Source organism: Oncorhynchus masou, chromosome 24, assembly GCF_036934945.1.
Source record: "Oncorhynchus masou masou isolate Uvic2021 chromosome 24, UVic_Omas_1.1, whole genome shotgun sequence".
Taxonomy (NCBI): Eukaryota; Metazoa; Chordata; class Actinopteri; order Salmoniformes; family Salmonidae; genus Oncorhynchus; species Oncorhynchus masou.
In genome coordinates, this window is record NC_088235.1 from 22,349,565 (window position 1) to 22,368,474 (window position 18,910).

General features: G+C 51.4%; 1 pseudogene; it reads left to right on the forward strand.

Moving 5' to 3' along the window:
• The first annotated feature begins 15,368 nt into the window (after positions 1-15,368).
• Positions 15,369-18,910, forward strand: part of LOC135511912 (protein TANC2-like) — a 105,945-nt pseudogene continuing 102,403 nt past the window's right edge.

Sequence of the window (18,910 nt, forward strand, 5' to 3'; positions counted from 1 at the left end):
GGTGGATGTTAGGAGCCCCCTGTGATGGTGGATGACGTTAGGAGCCCCCTGTGATGGTGGATGTTAGGTCCCTCCCTGTTTCAGTCCGTTTGCTTCCATTCGGTTCCTTTTGAAAACACCCAAAGAAACCAGTCGGTCTAATCTCTCTCACTGATGGCAATGTTAGGATCCCCCTGTGATGGTGGACATTAGGAGCCCCCTGTAATGGTGGATGTTAGGAGCCCCCTGTGATGGTGGATGTTAGGAGCTCCCTGTGATGGTGGATGTTAGGAGCCCCCTGTGATGATGGATGTTAGGAGCTCCCTGTGATGGTGGACGTTAGGAGCTCCCTGTGATGGTGGATATTAGGAGCTCCCTGTGATGGTGGATGTTAGGAGCTCCCTGTGATGGTGGATGTTAGGAGCTCCCTGTGATGGTGTATGTTAGTAGCTCCCTGTGATGGTGGATGTTAGGAGCCCCCTGTGATGGTGGATGTTAGGAGCTCCCTGTGATGGTATATGTTAGGAGCTCCCTGTGATGGTGGATGTTAGGAGCACCCTGTAATGGTGGAGCCCCCTGTGATGGTGGATGTTAGGAGCCCCCTGTGATGGTGGATTTTAGGAGCTCCCTGTGATGGTGTATGTTAGGAGCTCCCTGTGATGGTGGATGTTACGAGCACCCTGTAATGGTGGAGCCCCCTGTGATGGTGGATGTTAGGAGCCCCCTGTGATGGTGGATGTTAGGAGCCCCCTGTGATGGTAGATGTTAGGAGCTCCTTGTGATGGTGGATGTTAGGAGCCCCCTGTGATGGTGTATGTTAGGAGCCCCCTGTAATGGTGGATGTTAGGAGCTCCCTGTGATGGTGGACGTTAGTAGCTCCCTGTGATGGTAGATGTTAGGAGCTCCCTGTGATGGTGGATGTTAGGAGCTCCCTGCGATGGTGGATGTTAGGAGCTCCCTGTGATGGTGGATGTTATGAGCTCCCTGTGATGGTGGATGTTAGGAGCTCCCTGTAATGGTGGATGTTAGGAGCTCCCTGTAATGGTGGATGTTAGGAGCCCCCTGTGATGGTGGAGCTCCCTGTGATGGTGGATGTTAGGAGCCCTCTGTGATGGTGGATGTTAGGAGCCCCCTGTGATGGTGGACGTTAGGAGCCCCCTGTGATGGTGGATGTTAGGAGCCCCCTGTGATGGTGGATGTTAGGAGCCCCCTGTGATGGTGGATGTTAGGAGCTCCCTGTGATGGTGGATGTTAGGAGCTCCCTGTGATGGTGGACGTTAGGAGCCCCCTGTAATGGTGGATGTTAGGAGCCCCCTGTGATGGTGGATGTTAGGAGCCCCCTGTGATGATGGATGTTAGGAGCCCCCTGTAATGGTGGATGTTAGGAGCCCCTGCGATGGTGGACGTTAGGAGCTCCCTGTGATGGTGGACGTTAGGAGCCCCCTGTGATGGTGGATGTTAGGAGCTCCCTGTGATGGTGGATGTTAGGAGCCCCCTGTGATGATCGATGTTAGGAGCCCCCTGTAATTGTGGATGTTAGGAGCCCCCTGCGATGGTGGACGTTAGGAGCCCCCTGTGATGGCAATGTTAGGATCCCCCTGTGATGGTGGACATTAGGTGTCCCCTGTGATGGTGGATGTTAGGAGCCCCCTGTGATGGTGGACTTTAGGAGCCCCCTGTGATGGTGGATGTTAGGAGCCCCCTGTGATGGTGGATGTTAGGAGCCCCCTGTGATGGTGGATGTTAGGAGCCCCCCGTGATGGTGGACGTTAGGAGCCCCCTGTGATGGTGGATGTTAGGAGCTCCCTGTGATGATGGATATTAGGTGCTCCCTGTGATGGTGGATGTTAGGAGCCCCTTGTGATGGTGTATGTTAGGAGCTCCCTGTGATGGTGGACGTTAGGAGCCCCCTATGATGTTGGATGTTAGGAGCTCCCTGTGATGGTGGAGCTCCCTCTGATGGTGGATTTTAGGAGCCCCCTGCGATGGTGGATGTTAGGAGCCCCCTGTGATGGTGGATGTTAGGAGCTCCCTGTGATGGTGGATGTTAGGAGCTCCCTGTGATGGTGGACGTTAGGAGCCCCTGTAATGGTGGATGTTAGGAGCCCCCTGTGATGGTGGATGTTAGGAGCCCCCTGTGATGATGGATGTTAGGAGCCCCCTGTAATGGTGGATGTTAGGAGCCCCCTGCGATGGTGGACGTTAGGAGCTCCCTGTGATGGTGGACGTTAGGAGCCCCCTGTGATGGTGGATGTTAGGAGCTCCCTGTGATGGTGGATGTTAGGAGCCCCCTGTGATGATCGATGTTAGGAGCCCCCTGTAATGGTGGATGTTAGGAGCCCCTGCGATGGTGGACGTTAGGAGCCCCCTGTGATGGTGGATGTTAGGAGCTCCCTGTGATTGTGGATGTTAGGAGCCCCTGTGATGATCGATGTTAGGAGCCCCCTGTAATGGTGGATGTTAGGAGCCCCCTGTGATGGTGGATGTTAGGAGCTCCCTGTGATGGTGGATGTTAGGAGCCCCCTGTGATGATCGATGTTAGGAGCCCCTGTAATGGTGGATGTTAGGAGCCCCTGCGATGGTGGACGTTAGGAGCCCCCTGTGATGGCAATGTTAGGATCCCCTGTGATGGTGGACATTAGGTGTCCCCTGTGATGGTGGATGTTAGGAGCCCCTGTGATGGTGTATGTTAGGAGCTCCCTGTGATGGTGGACGTTAGGAGCCCCCTATGATGTTGGATGTTAGGAGCTCCCTGTGATGGTGGAGCTCCCTGTGATGGTGGACGTTAGGAGCCCCCTGTGGTGGTGGATGTTAGGAGCCCCCTGTGATGGTGGAGGACGTTAGGAGCCCCCTGTGATGGAGGATGTTAGGTCCCTCCCTGTTTCAGTCCGTTTGCTTCCATTCGGTTCCTTTTGAAAACACCCAAAGAAACCAGTCGGTCTAATCTCTCTCACTGATGGCAATGTTAGGATCCCCCTGTGATGGTGGACATTAGGAGCCCCCTGTAATGGTGGATGTTAGGAGCCCCCTGTGATGGTGGATGTTAGGAGCTCCCTGTGATGGTGGATGTTAGGAGCTCCCTGTGATGGTGTATGTTAGTAGCTCCCTGTGATGGTGGATGTTAGGAGCCCCCTGTGATGGTGGATGTTAGGAGCTCCCTGTGATGGTATATGTTAGGAGCTCCCTCTGATGGTGGATGTTAGGAGCACCCTGTAATGGTGGAGCCCCCTGTGATGGTGGATGTTAGGAGCCCCCTGTGATGGTGGATTTTAGGAGCTCCCTGTGATGGTGTATGTTAGGAGCTCCCTGTGATGGTGGATGTTATGAGCACCCTGTAATGGTGGAGCCCCCTGTGATGTTGGATGTTAGGAGCTCCCTGTGATGGTGGAGCTCCCTCTGATGGTGGATTTTAGGAGCCCCCTGCGATGGTGGATGTTAGGAGCCCCCTGTGATGGTGGATGTTAGGAGCTCCCTGTGATGGTGGATGTTAGGAGCTCCCTGTGATGGTGGACGTTAGGAGCCCCCTGTAATGGTGGATGTTAGGAGCCCCCTGTGATGGTGGATGTTAGGAGCCCCCTGTGATGATGGATGTTAGGAGCCCCCTGTAATGGTGGATGTTAGGAGCCCCCTGCGATGGTGGACGTTAGGAGCTCCCTGTGATGGTGGACGTTAGGAGCCCCTGTGATGGTGGATGTTAGGAGCTCCCTGTGATGGTGGATGTTAGGAGCCCCCTGTGATGATCGATGTTAGGAGCCCCTGTAATGGTGGATGTTAGGAGCCCCCTGCGATGGTGGACGTTAGGAGCCCCCTGTGATGGTGGATGTTAGGAGCTCCCTGTGATGGTGGATGTTAGGAGCCCCCTGTGATGATCGATGTTAGGAGCCCCCTGTAATGGTGGATGGTAGGAGCCCCTGTGATGGTGGATGTTAGGAGCTCCCTGTGATGGTGGATGTTAGGAGGCCCCTGTGATGATCGATGTTAGGAGCCCCTGTAATGGTGGATGTTAGGAGCCCCTGCGATGGTGGACGTTAGGAGCCCCCTGTGATGGCAATGTTAGGATCCCCCTGTGATGGTGGACATTAGGTGTCCCCTGTGATGGTGGATGTTAGGAGCCCCCTGTGATGGTGTATGTTAGGAGCTCCCTGTGATGGTGGACGTTAGGAGCCCCCTATGATGTTGGATGTTAGGAGCTCCCTGTGATGGTGGAGCTCCCTGTGATGGTGGACGTTAGGAGCCCCCTGTGGTGGTGGATGTTAGGAGCCCCTGTGATGGTGGAGGACGTTAGGAGCCCCCTGTGATGGAGGATGTTAGGTCCCTCCCTGTTTCAGTCCGTTTGCTTCCATTCGGTTCCTTTTGAAAACACCCAAAGAAACCAGTCGGTCTAATCTCTCTCACTGATGGCAATGTTAGGATCCCCCTGTGATGGTGGACATTAGGAGCCCCCTGTAATGGTGGATGTTAGGAGCCCCTGTGATGGTGGATGTTAGGAGCTCCCTGTGATAGTGGATGTTAGGAGCTCCCTGTGATGGTGTATGTTAGTAGCTCCCTGTGATGGTGGATGTTAGGAGCCCCCTGTGATGGTGGATGTTAGGAGCTCCCTGTGATGGTATATGTTAGGAGCTCCCTCTGATGGTGGATGTTAGGAGCACCCTGTAATGGTGGAGCCCCCTGTGATGGTGGATGTTAGGAGCCCCCTGTGATGGTGGATTTTAGGAGCTCCCTGTGATGGTGTATGTTAGGAGCTCCCTGTGATGGTGGATGTTATGAGCACCCTGTAATGGTGGAGCCCCCTGTGATGGTGGATGTTAGGAGCCCCCTGTGATGGTGGACATTAGGAGCCCCCTGTAATGGTGGATGTTAGGAGCCCCCTGTGATGGTGGATGTTAGGAGCTCCCTGTGATGGTGGATGTTAGGAGCTCCCTGTGATGGTGTATGTTAGTAGCTCCCTGTGATGGTGGATGTTAGGAGCCCCCTGTGATGGTGGATGTTAGGAGCTCCCTGTGATGGTATATGTTAGGAGCTCCCTCTGATGGTGGATGTTAGGAGCACCCTGTAATGGTGGAGCCCCCTGTGATGGTGGATGTTAGGAGCCCCCTGTGATGGTGGATTTTAGGAGCTCCCTGTGATGGTGTATGTTAGGAGCTCCCTGTGATGGTGGATGTTATGAGCACCCTGTAATGGTGGAGCCCCTGTGATGTTGGATGTTAGGAGCTCCCTGTGATGGTGGAGCTCCCTCTGATGGTGGATTTTAGGAGCCCCTGCGATGGTGGATGTTAGGAGCCCCCTGTGATGGTGGATGTTAGGAGCTCCCTGTGATGGTGGATGTTAGGAGCTCCCTGTGATGGTGGACGTTAGGAGCCCCCTGTAATGGTGGATGTTAGGAGCCCCCTGTGATGGTGGATGTTAGGAGCCCCTGTGATGATGGATGTTAGGAGCCCCTGTAATGGTGGATGTTAGGAGCCCCCTGCGATGGTGGACGTTAGGAGCTCCCTGTGATGGTGGACGTTAGGAGCCCCCTGTGATGGTGGATGTTAGGAGCTCCCTGTGATGGTGGATGTTAGGAGCCCCCTGTGATGATCGATGTTAGGAGCCCCCTGTAATGGTGGATGTTAGGAGCCCCCTGCGATGGTGGACGTTAGGAGCCCCCTGTGATGGTGGATGTTAGGAGCTCCCTGTGATGGTGGATGTTAGGAGCCCCCTGTGATGATCGATGTTAGGAGCCCCCTGTAATGGTGGATGGTAGGAGCCCCCTGTGATGGTGGATGTTAGGAGCTCCCTGTGATGGTGGATGTTAGGAGGCCCCTGTGATGATCGATGTTAGGAGCCCCCTGTAATGGTGGATGTTAGGAGCCCCCTGCGATGGTGGACGTTAGGAGCCCCCTGTGATGGCAATGTTAGGATCCCCCTGTGATGGTGGACATTAGGTGTCCCCTGTGATGGTGGATGTTAGGAGCCCCCTGTGATGGTGTATGTTAGGAGCTCCCTGTGATGGTGGACGTTAGGAGCCCCCTATGATGTTGGATGTTAGGAGCTCCCTGTGATGGTGGAGCTCCCTGTGATGGTGGACGTTAGGAGCCCCCTGTGGTGGTGGATGTTAGGAGCCCCCTGTGATGGTGGAGGACGTTAGGAGCCCCCTGTGATGGAGGATGTTAGGTCCCTCCCTGTTTCAGTCCGTTTGCTTCCATTCGGTTCCTTTTGAAAACACCCAAAGAAACCAGTCGGTCTAATCTCTCTCACTGATGGCAATGTTAGGATCCCCCTGTGATGGTGGACATTAGGAGCCCCCTGTAATGGTGGATGTTAGGAGCCCCCTGTGATGGTGGATGTTAGGACCTCCCTGTGATAGTGGATGTTAGGAGCTCCCTGTGATGGTGTATGTTAGTAGCTCCCTGTGATGGTGGATGTTAGGAGCCCCCTGTGATGGTGGATGTTAGGAGCTCCCTGTGATGGTATATGTTAGGAGCTCCCTCTGATGGTGGATGTTAGGAGCACCCTGTAATGGTGGAGCCCCCTGTGATGGTGGATGTTAGGAGCCCCCTGTGATGGTGGATTTTAGGAGCTCCCTGTGATGGTGTATGTTAGGAGCTCCCTGTGATGGTGGATGTTATGAGCACCCTGTAATGGTGGAGCCCCCTGTGATGGTGGATGTTAGGAGCCCCCTGTGATGGTGGATGTTAGGAGCCCCCTGTGATGGTGGATGTTAGGAGCTCCTTGTGATGGTGGATGTTAGGAGCCCCCTGTGATGGTGGATGTTAGGAGCACCCTGTAATGGTGGATGTTAGGAGCTCCCTGTGATGGTGGACGTTAGGAGCTCCCTGTGATGGTAGATGTTAGGAGCCCCCTGTAATTGTGGATGTTAGGAGCCCCCTGCGATGGTGGACGTTAGGAGCCCCCTGTGATGGCAATGTTAGGATCCCCCTGTGATGGTGGACATTAGGTGTCCCCTGTGATGGTGGATGTTAGGAGCCCCCTGTGATGGTGGACTTTAGGAGCCCCCTGTGATGGTGGATGTTAGGAGCCCCCTGTGATGGTGGATGTTAGGAGCCCCCTGTGATGGTGGATGTTAGGAGCCCCCGTGATGGTGGACGTTAGGAGCCCCCTGTGATGGTGGATGTTAGGAGCTCCCTGTGATGATGGATATTAGGTGCTCCCTGTGATGGTGGATGTTAGGAGCCCCTTGTGATGGTGTATGTTAGGAGCTCCCTGTGATGGTGGACGTTAGGAGCCCCCTATGATGTTGGATGTTAGGAGCTCCCTGTGATGGTGGAGCTCCCTCTGATGGTGGATTTTAGGAGCCCCCTGCGATGGAGGATGTTAGGAGCCCCCTGTGATGGTGGATGTTAGGAGCTCCCTGTGATGGTGGATGTTAGGAGCTCCCTGTGATGGTGGATGTTAGGAGCCCCCTGTAATGGTGGATGTTAGGAGCCCCCTGTGATGGTGGATGTTAGGAGCCCCCTGTGATGATGGATGTTAGGAGCCCCCTGTAATGGTGGATGTTAGGAGCCCCCTGCGATGGTGGACGTTAGGAGCTCCCTGTGATGGTGGACGTTAGGAGCCCCCTGTGATGGTGGATGTTAGGAGCTCCCTGTGATGGTGGATGTTAGGAGCCCCCTGTGATGATCGATGTTAGGAGCCCCCTGTAATGGTGGATGTTAGGAGCCCCCTGCGATGGTGGACGTTAGGAGCCCCCTGTGATGGTGGATGTTAGGAGCTCCCTGTGATGGTGGATGTTAGGAGCCCCCTGTGATGATCGATGTTAGGAGCCCCCTGTAATGGTGGATGTTAGGAGCCCCCTGTGATGGTGGATGTTAGGAGCTCCCTATGATGGCAATGTTAGGATCCCCCTGTGATGGTGGACATTAGGTGTCCCCTGTGATGGTCGATGTTAGGAGCCCCCTGTAATGGTGGATGTTAGGAGCCCCCTGCGATGGTGGACGTTAGGAGCCCCCTGTGATGGCAATGTTAGGATCCCCCTGTGATGGTGGACATTAGGTGTCCCCTGTGATGGTGGATGTTAGGAGCCCCCTGTGATGGTGTATGTTAGGAGCTCCCTGTGATGGTGGACGTTAGGAGCCCCCTATGATGTTGGATGTTAGGAGCTCCCTGTGATGGTGGAGCTCCCTGTGATGGTGGACGTTAGGAGCCCCCTGTGGTGGTGGATGTTAGGAGCCCCTGTGATGGTGGAGGACGTTAGGAGCCCCCTGTGATGGAGGATGTTAGGTCCCTCCCTGTTTCAGTCCGTTTGCTTCCATTCGGTTCCTTTTGAAAACACCCAAAGAAACCAGTCGGTCTAATCTCTCTCACTGATGGCAATGTTAGGATCCCCCTGTGATGGTGGACATTAGGAGCCCCCTGTAATGGTGGATGTTAGGAGCCCCTGTGATGGTGGATGTTAGGAGCTCCCTGTGATGGTGGATGTTAGGAGCTCCCTGTGATGGTGTATGTTAGTAGCTCCCTGTGATGGTGGATGTTAGGAGCCCCCTGTGATGGTGGATGTTAGGAGCTCCCTGTGATGGTATATGTTAGGAGCTCCCTCTGATGGTGGATGTTAGGAGCACCCTGTAATGGTGGATGTTAGGAGCCCCCTGTAATGGTGGACGTTAGGAGCCCCCTGTAATGGTGGATGTTAGGAGCTCCCTGTGATGGTGGATGTTAGGAGCCCCCTGTAATGGTGGATGTTAGGAGCCCCCTTTAATGATGGACGATAGGAGCACCCTGTAGTGGTGGATGTTAGTAGCTCCCTGTGATGATGGATGTTAGGAGCCCCCTGCGATGGTGGACGTTAGGAGCCCCCTGTGATGGTGGACGTTAGGAGCCCCCTGTGATGGTGGACGTTAGGAGCCCCCTGTGATGGTGGATGTTAGGAGCCCCCTGTAATGGTGGATGTTAGGAGCCCCCTTTAATGATGGACGATAGGAGCACCCTGTAGTGGTGGATGTTAGTAGCTCCCTGTGATGATGGATGTTAGGAGCCCCCTGCGATGGTGGACGTTAGGAGCCCCCTGTGATGGTGGACGTTAGGAGCCCCCTGTGATGGTGGATGTTAGGAGCCCCCTGTGATGGTTTAGCCCCCTGTGATGGTGGATGCTAGGAGCTCACAGTGATGGTGGACGTTAGGAGCTCCCTGTGATGGTGGATGTTAGGAGCCCCCTGTGATGGTGGATGTTAGGAGCCCCCTGTGATGGTGGATGTTAGGAGCCCCCTGTAATGGTTTAGACCCCTGTGATGTTGGATGCAAGGAGCCCCCTGTGATGGTGGATGTTAGGAGCCCCCTGTGATGGTGGATGTTAGGAGCCCCCTGTGATGGTGGATGTTAGGAGCCCCCTGTAATGGTTTAGACCCCTGTGATGTTGGATGCAAGGAGCCCCCTGTGATGGTGGATGTTAGCAGCCCCCTGTGATGGTGGATGTTAGGAGACCCTGTGATGGTGGACGTTAGGAGCCCCCTGTAATGGTGGATGTTAGGAGCCCCCTGTAATGGTGGACGTTAGGAGCCCCCTGTAATGGTGGATGTTAGGAGCTCCCTGTGATGGTGGATGTTAGGAGCCCCCTGTAATGGTGGATGTTAGGAGCCCCCTTTAATGATGGACGATAGGAGCACCCTGTAGTGGTGGATGTTAGTAGCTCCCTGTGATGATGGATGTTAGGAGCCCCCTGCGATGGTGGACGTTAGGAGCCCCCTGTGATGGTGGACGTTAGGAGCCCCCTGTGATGGTGGACGTTAGGAGCCCCCTGTGATGGTGGATGTTAGGAGCCCCCTGTGATGGTTTAGCCCCCTGTGATGGTGGATGCTAGGAGCTCACAGTGATGGTGGACGTTAGGAGCTCCCTGTGATGGTGGATGTTAGGAGCCCCCTGTGATGGTGGATGTTAGGAGCCCCTGTGATGGTGGATGTTAGGAGCCCCTGTAATGGTTTAGACCCCTGTGATGTTGGATGCAAGGAGCCCCCTGTGATGGTGGATGTTAGGAGCCCCCTGTGATGGTGGATGTTAGGAGCCCCCTGTGATGGTGGATGTTAGGAGCCCCCTGTAATGGTTTAGACCCCTGTGATGTTGGATGCAAGGAGCCCCCTGTGATGGTGGATGTTAGCAGCCCCCTGTGATGGGGGATGTTAGGAGCCCCCTGTGATGTTGGATGCAAGGAGCCCCCTGTGATGTTGGATGCTAGGAGCTCCCTGTGATGGTGGACGTTAGGAGCCCCATGTGATGGTGGACGTTAGGAGCCCCCTGTGATGATGGACATTAGGAGCCCCCAAATGGTGGACGTTAGGAGCCCCCGTGATGGTGGACGTTAGGGGCCCCCGTGATGGTGGACGTTAGGAGCCCCATGTTATGGTGGACGTTAGGAGCCCCCTGTGATGATGGACGTTAGGAGCCCCCTGTGATGGTGGATGTTAGGAGGCCCCTGTGATGATGGACATTAGTAGCCCCATGTGATGGTGGACGTTAGGAGCCCCCTGTGATGGTGGACATTAGGAGCCCCCTATGATGGTGGACGTTAGGAGCCCCATGTGATGATGGATGTTAGGAGCCCCCGTGATGGTGGACGTTAGGAGCCCCATGTTATGGTGGACGTTAGGAGCCCCCTGTGATGGTGGATGTTAGGAGGCCCCTGTGATGATGGACATTAGTAGCCCCATGTGATGGTGGACGTTAGGAGCCCCCTGTGATGGTGGACATTAGGAGCCCCCTATGATGGTGGACATTAGGAGCCCCATGTGATGATGGATGTTAGGAGCCCCATGTGATGGTGGACGTTAGGAGCCCCCTGTGATGTTGGACGTTAGGGGCCCCCGTGATGGTGGACGTTAGGAGCCCCATGTGATTGTGGACGTTAGGAGGCCCCTGTGATGGTGGATGTTAGGAGGCCCCTGTGATGATGGACATTAGGAGCCCCATGTGATGGTGGACGTTAGGAGTCCCCTGTGATGGTGGACATTAGGAGCCCCCTATGATGGTGGACGTTAGGAGCCCCATGTGATGATGGATGTTAGGAGCCCCATGTGATGGTGGACATTAGGAGCCCCCTGTGATGGTGGACGTTAGGAGCCCCCTGTGATGGTGGACGTTAGGAGCCCCCTGTGATGGTGGATGTTAGGAGCCCCCTGTGATGGTGTTTGTTAGTAGCTCCCTGTGATGGTGGACGTTAGGAGCCCCCTGTGATGGTGGACTTTAGGAGCCCCCTGTGATGATGGACGTTAGGAGCCCCCTGTGATGGTGGACGTTAGAGCCCCCTGTGATGGTGGACATTAGGAGCCCCATGTGATGGTGGACGTTAGGAACCCCTGTGATGGTGGACGTTAGGAGCCCCCTGTGATGATGGACGTTAGGAGCCCCATGTGATGGTGGACGTTAGGAGCCCCCTGTGATGGTGTATGTTAGTAGCTCCCTGTGATGGTGGATGTTAGGAGCCCCCTGTGATGCTGGACATTAGGAGCCCCCTGTGATGGTGGACATTAGGAGCCCCCTCTGATGGTGGACGTTAGGAGCCCCCTGTGATGGTGGACGTTAGGAGCCCCCTGTGATGGTGGACATTAGGAGCCCCATGTGATGGTGGACGTTAGGAGCCCCCTGTGACGGTGGACATTAGGAGCCCCCTGTGATGGTGGACGTTAGGAGCCCCCTGCGATGATGGACGTTAGGAGCCCCATGTGATGGTGTACGTTAGGAGCCCCCTGTGATGATTGACGTTAGGAGCCCCATGTGATGGTGGACGTTAGGAGCCCACTGTGATGGTGGATGTTAGGAGCCCCCTGTGATGGTGTATGTTAGTAGCTCCCTGTGATGGTGGACGTTAGGAGCCCCCTGCGATTGTGGACGTTAGGACCCCCCTGTGATGGTGGATGTTAGGAGCCCCCTGTGATGCTGGACGTTAGGAGCCCCCTTGTGATGGTGGAAGTTAGGAGCCCCCGTGATGGTGGATGTTAGGAGCTCCCTGTGATGGTGGATGTTAGGAGCCCCCTGTGATGGTGGATGTTTGGAGCCCCATGTGATGGTGGACATTAGGTGTACCCTGTGATGGTGGATGTTAGTAGCTCCCTGTGATGGTGGACGTTAGGAGCCCCCTGCGTTGGTGGACGTTAGAAGCCCCCTGTGATGGTGGATGTTAGGAGCCCCCTTTGATGGTGGACATTAGGTGTCCCCTGTGATGGTGGATGTTAGGAGCCCTCTGTGATTGTGGATGTTAGGAGCTCCCTGTGATGGTGGATTTTAGGAGCTCCCTGTGATGGTGGATGTTAGGAGCCCCCTTTAATGGTGGACGTTAGGAGCCCCCTGTAATGGTGGATGTTAGGAGCTCCCTGTGATGGTGGATTTTAGGAGCTCCCTGTGATGGTGGATGTTAGGAGCTCCCTGTGATGTTGGAGCCCCCTGTGATGGTGGATGTTAGGAGCCCCCTGTGATGGTGGACGTTAGGAGCCCCCTGTGATGGTGGACGTTAGGAGCCCCCTGTGATGGTGGACGTTAGGAGCTCCCTGTGATGGTGGAGCTCCCTGTGATGGTGGACGTTAGGAGCCCCCTGTGATGGTGGATGTTAGGAGCCCCCTGTGATGGTGGATGTTAGGAGCCCCCTGTGATGGTGGATGTTAGGAGCTCCCTGTGATGTTAGGAGCCCCCTGTGATGGTGGACGTTAGGAGCCCCCTGTGATGGTGGACGTTAGGAGCTCCCTGTGATGTTAGGAGCCCCCTGTGATGGTGGACGTTAGGAGCCCCCTGTGATGGTGGACGTTAGGAGCTCCCTGTGATGTTAGGAGCCCCCTGTGATGGTGGACGTTAGGAGCCCCCTGTGATGGTGGACGTTAGGAGCTCCCTGTGATGTTAGGAGCCCCCTGTGATGGTGGACGTTAGGAGCCCCCTGTGGTGGTGGATGTTAGGAGCCCCCTGTGATGGTGGAGGACGTTAGGAGCCCCCTGTGATGGTGGATGTTAGGTCCCTGCCTGTTTCAGTCCGTTTGCTTCCATTCGGTTCCTTTTGAAAACACCCAAAGAAACCAGTCTGTCTAATCTCTCTCACTACTATTTAGTTGAACACATCACCCTCTGTCAGCTTTCTTTGACATCCCCACGTCCACATCTAACACCCTTAACCCACACACAGCAGAGAGAAACCAGCTCTTCAGGTGAGATCAACACGTTACTTAGCAACACCCCGCCCATAACAAAGTAGTCCACCAGCAGCAGCATCAGGTATCAGTGTAACAATAATATCCTGGTGACGAAACAGGATCTAGAGACATATTAGTAATGATTAAAGTGAAACCTCCAGCATTGCTAGAAGTGTCCTCGTTCCTATCATCCTGTTACAGTAGTTTCAGAGGATATTCAGACCCTCTCCAATATACTGTACATGTGTACGTACACATACCGCTCTCTCTCTGTCTCTCTGTCTCTCTCTCTGTCTCTCTCTCTCTCTCTCTCTCTGTCTCTCTCTCTCGCTCTCTCTCTGTCTCTCTATCTCGCTCTCTCTCTCTCTGTCTCTCTCTCTCGCTCTCTCTCGCTGTCTCTCTCTCTCGCTCTCTCTCTCTCTTTCTCTCTCTGTCTCTCTCTCTCTGTCTCTCTCTCTCTCTCTCTCTCTCTCTTTCTCTCTCTCTCTCTCTCTTTTTCAACCATTCCACACAATTCTTGTGCACAAACTATAATTTTGGAGTTAGGAATTCTCTCTCTCTCTCTCTGTCTCTCTGTCTCTCTCTACTTTGTGCATGACATAAGTCATTTTTCCAACAATTGTTTACATACAAATTATTTCACTTATAATTCATTGTGTCACAAATCCAGTGGGTCAGAAGTTTTATACACTAAGTTGACTGTGCATTTAAACAGCTTGGAAACTTCCAGAAAATTATGTCAATTGACTCAATTGGAGGTGGAGGTGTACCTGTGGATGTATTTCAAGGCCTACCTTCAAACTCAGTGCCTCTTTACTTGACATCATGGGAATATCAAAAGAAATCAGCAAAGACCTCAGAAAAAAATGTAGACCTCCAAACGTCTGGTTCATCCTTGGTAGCAATTTCCAAATGCCTGAATGTACCATGTTCAACTGTACAAACAATAGTACGCAAGTATAAACACCATGGGACCACGCAGCCGTCATATTGCTCAGGAAGGAGACGTGTTCAGTCTCCTAGAGATGAACGTACTTTGGTGCAAAAAGTGCAAATCAATCCCAGAACAACAGCAAAGGACATTGTGAAGATGCTAGAGGAAACAGGTATATAACCTGAAAGGCAGCTCAGCAAGGAAGAAGCTACTGCTCCAAAACCACCATAAAAAGCCAGCCTACGGTTTGCAACTGCACATGGGGACAAAGATTGTACTTTTTGGAGAAATGTCCTCTGGTCTGATGAAACAAAAATAGAACTGTTTGGCCATAATGACCACCATTATGTTTGGAGGAAAAAGGGGGAGGCTTGCAAGCCGAAGAACACCATCCCAACCGTGAAGCACGGGAGTGACAGCATCATGTTGTGGGGGGGATTTGCTGCAGGAGGGACTGGCGAAATTCACAAAATAGATGACATCTTGAGGGAGGGAAAATTGTGTGTCCAGTTCAGTCTCAATCTCAAGAGAGTTTACCTCTGATGCACAGCTCTGCTCTCAGGAGTAGTTCAGGTATTGAGTCTCTTTTCTCTACCCTACTCGACCCCACCCTACTCTACCCTACTCTACTGTACCCCACACTACTGTACTCAACTCTACTGTACCCTATGCTACTCTACTCCACTGTACCCTACTCTACCCTACTGTACCCTACTGTACTCTACTGTACTCTGCCCTACTCTATCCTACTCTACTCCACTGTACTTTACCAAACTTTACTCTACCCTACTTTACTGTACTCAACCCTACCCTACTCTACTGCACCCTACTCTACCTTACTCTACTCTATCCTACTGTACCCAACTCTACTCTACTCTACCCTACTCTACCCTACCCCACTCGACTTCACCCAACTCTACCCTACTCGTTTCAACCCTACCTTACTCAGTTTCTACCCTACCCTACTCTACCTTACCCTACTCGGTTTCAACCCTACCCTACTCTACTCTACTCTACTCTACGCTACTCTACTCTACTCTACTCGGTTTCTACCCTACTCTACTTTTTGCCTTCTCCCATTTGTGTTCTCTTTCAGTTTTAGTTTTAGTGATTGGTATTGATTTAGTATTTAAAAAATGTCTGGGTTTGGACCTGAACACGTAAAGGACATTTCTCCATCAGTTTGCTGCATGGTTGTGAATCTTGTCATTTTCATGTGCTCCTTCCCTGGTCTCGTTTCTTTCCCAGGTGTGGTTGCCTTCCAGGTAAAGCCAGTTGGATTACTTTGTTTTATACACACTCACAAACATACTCCTTCTCTCTCTCTTTCTGTCTCTCTCTTCCTCCTTCTCCCCCCCCCCTCTTTCCCCCCTCTCTCTCTTCATTCATTTCCCTCTATCGCTCTCGCTCTCTCCCTCTCTCCTTCTCTCTGTCTATAGGGGAGTCAAGCAGGGAGCTGGGCCCTCCTCCTTCGGTGGATGAGGCAGCCAACACATTGATGATGCGCCTGGGCTTCCTGTTGGGAGACAAAACTAGTGAGGGGCCAGACAGAGAACATTACAGCATGGACGAACCAGACGACAGACAGGTGTGTGTGTGTTTGGCCATCCCACAATGCTAGCCCCTCTATACTACTGCTATCACTGAGGAAATGGTGCTGGGGAGGAAAAATGTCTCTCCATATTCGTGATATCTTGAGATTCCGTTCAGTGTTCCTCTATTTATGATCCCATTTGGGAAACACACATTTTACATTTGTGTATTTAACCTTTATTTAACTAGGTAAGTTAATTAAGAACAAATTCTTATTTACAATGACAGCCTACCACGGCAAAACTCTTTGTGCACCACCCTATGGAACTCCCAATCACAGCCGGATGTGATCCTGCCTGGATTTGAACCAGGGACTGTAGTGTTCCCTCTTGCACAAAGCTGCAGTGCCTTAGACCATTGCACCACTCAAGAGCCCAGACAAACCTGGGATGTGATGACTTCCCTTTACCTGACAGCTTGATGAGCTTCTTGTTTACAGCCTGTTGCTATACATCTCTGTAAGCCAGGTCCACAAATATAAAGAAACTCACAATTTGTCAGTTTCTCCAAGTATAAACCTTCCTGCCCTAATTAGGCCATTATATAACACAGTTTCTAGATGATTTATTAACAAGTCTATAACACAGTAGAAAAAAAGAGAGTCTATATATACATTGTGTGCAAAAGGCATGAGGAGGTTGGCGAATAACTACAATTTTGCAGATTAACACTGGAGTGATAAATGATCAGATGGTCATGTACAGGTAGAGATACTGGTGTGCAAAAAAGCAGAAAAGTAAATAAATAAAAACAGTATGGGGATGAGGTAGGTAAAATTGGGTGGGCCATTTACCGATAGACTCTGTATCCCCTCATACTGCCACCCTTGAGGGGCTCAATGTCTTTTCATGGATACAAAAACCAACATTAGCTGTTAATATATATATATATATATTATAATATATATATATATATATATATATATTTGGTATGGGAATATGTGACTTTACAGAGGGAACACACATGGCAGGGGTCAATGATGAGTCACAGAATGCATCCAGCATGGCACCCTATTCCCTACATTCCTTAATGAACCTCTCTAACATATCTCTCTATACACCCCACCACTAGAGCATAACACCACTACAGCATACCACCACAACCGCATACCACCACTACAGCATACCACCACGACAGCATAACACCACTACAGCATACCAACACTACAGTATAACACCACTACAGCATACCACCACTACAACATAACACCACTACAGCATAACACCACTACGGCATAACACCACTACAGCATACCACCACTAGAGCATAACACCACTACAGTATAACACCACTACAACATAACACCACTACAGCATAACACCACTACAGCATAACACCACTACAGCATAACAACACTACAGGATAACACCACTACAGCATACCACCACAACAGTTTCACACCACTAAAGCATAACTCCACTACAGTATAACACCACTACAGGAAAACACGACTACAGTATAACACCACTACACTATAAAACCACTACAGTATAACACCACAACAGTATAACACCACTACACTATAACACCACTACAGTATAACACCACTACAGGAAAACACGACTACAGTATAACACCACTTCACTATAACACCACTACACTATAACACATTTAAAGCAAAACAACCCAATAACATAACACCACTTCAGCATAAAACCACTACAGCATAACACCACAACAGCATAACACCACTACAGCATAACACCACGACAGAAAAACACCACAACGGCATGATACCACTACACTATAACACCACTACAGTATAACACCACTACAGGAAAACACCACTACAGTATAACACTAGACTATAACACCACAACAGCATAACACCACAACAGCATAACACCACTACAGCGTAACACAACTACAGCGTAACACAACTACAGGAAAACACGACTACAGTATAACACCACTTCACTATAACACCACTACACTATAACACATCTAAAGCAAAACACCCCAATACCATAACACCACTTCAGCATAAAACCACTACAGCATAACACCACAACAGCATAACACCGCTACAGCATAACACCACGACAGAAAAACACCACAACGGCATGATACCACTACACTATAACACCACTACAGTATAACACCACTACAGGAAAACACCACTACAGTATAACACTAGGCTATAACACCACAACAGCATAACACCACAACAGCATAACACCACTACAGCGTAACACAACTACAGCGTAACACAACTACAGCGTAACAAATCAAATCAAATTTATTTGTCACATACACATGGTTAGCAGATGTTAATGCAAGTGTAGCGAAATGCTTGTGCTTCTAGTTCCGACAATGCAGTAATAACCAACAAGTAATCTAACTAACAATTCCTAAACTACTGTCTTATACACAGTGTAAGGGGATAAAGAATATGTACATAAGGATATATGAATGAGTGATGGTACAGAGCAGCATAGGCAAGATACAGTAGATGGTATCGAGTACAGTATATACATATGAGATGAGTATGTAAACAAAGTGGCATAGTTAAAGTGGCTAGTGATACATGTATTACATAAGGATGCAGTCGATGATATAGAGTACAGTATATACGTATGTATATGAGATGAATAATGTAGGGTAAGTAACATTATATAAGGTAGCATTGTTTAAAGTGGCTAGTGATATATTTACATCATTTCCCATCAATTCCCATTATTAAAGTGGCTGGAGTTGAGTCAGTGTCAGTGTGTTGGCAGCAGCCACTCAATGTTAGTGTTGGCTGTTTAACAGTCTGATGGCCTTGAGATAGAAGCTGTTTTTCAGTCTCTCGGTCCCAGCTTTGATGCACCTGTACTGACCTCGCCTTCTAGATGATAGCGGGGTGAACAGGCAGTGGCCCGCGTGGTTGATATCCTTGATGATCTTTATGGCCTTCCTGTAACATCGGGTGGTGTAGGTGTCCTGGAGGGCAGGTAGTTTGCCCCCGGTGATGCGTTGTGCAGACCTCACTACCCTCTGGAGAGCCTTACGGTTGAGGGCGGAGCAGTTGCCGTACCAGGCGGTTATACAGCCCGCCAGGATGCTCTCGATTGTGCATCTGTAGAAGTTTGTGAGTGCTTTTGGTGACAAGCCGAATTTTATACAGTATAGCACAACTACAGTATAACACCACAACAGCACAACACCACTACTGCATCACACCACTACAGCATAACACCACTAAAGCATAACACCACTACAGCATAATACCACTACAGCACAACACCAAAACTGCATAACACCACTACAGCATAAAACCAAAACAGCATAACACCACTACAGCATAACACCACTACAACATA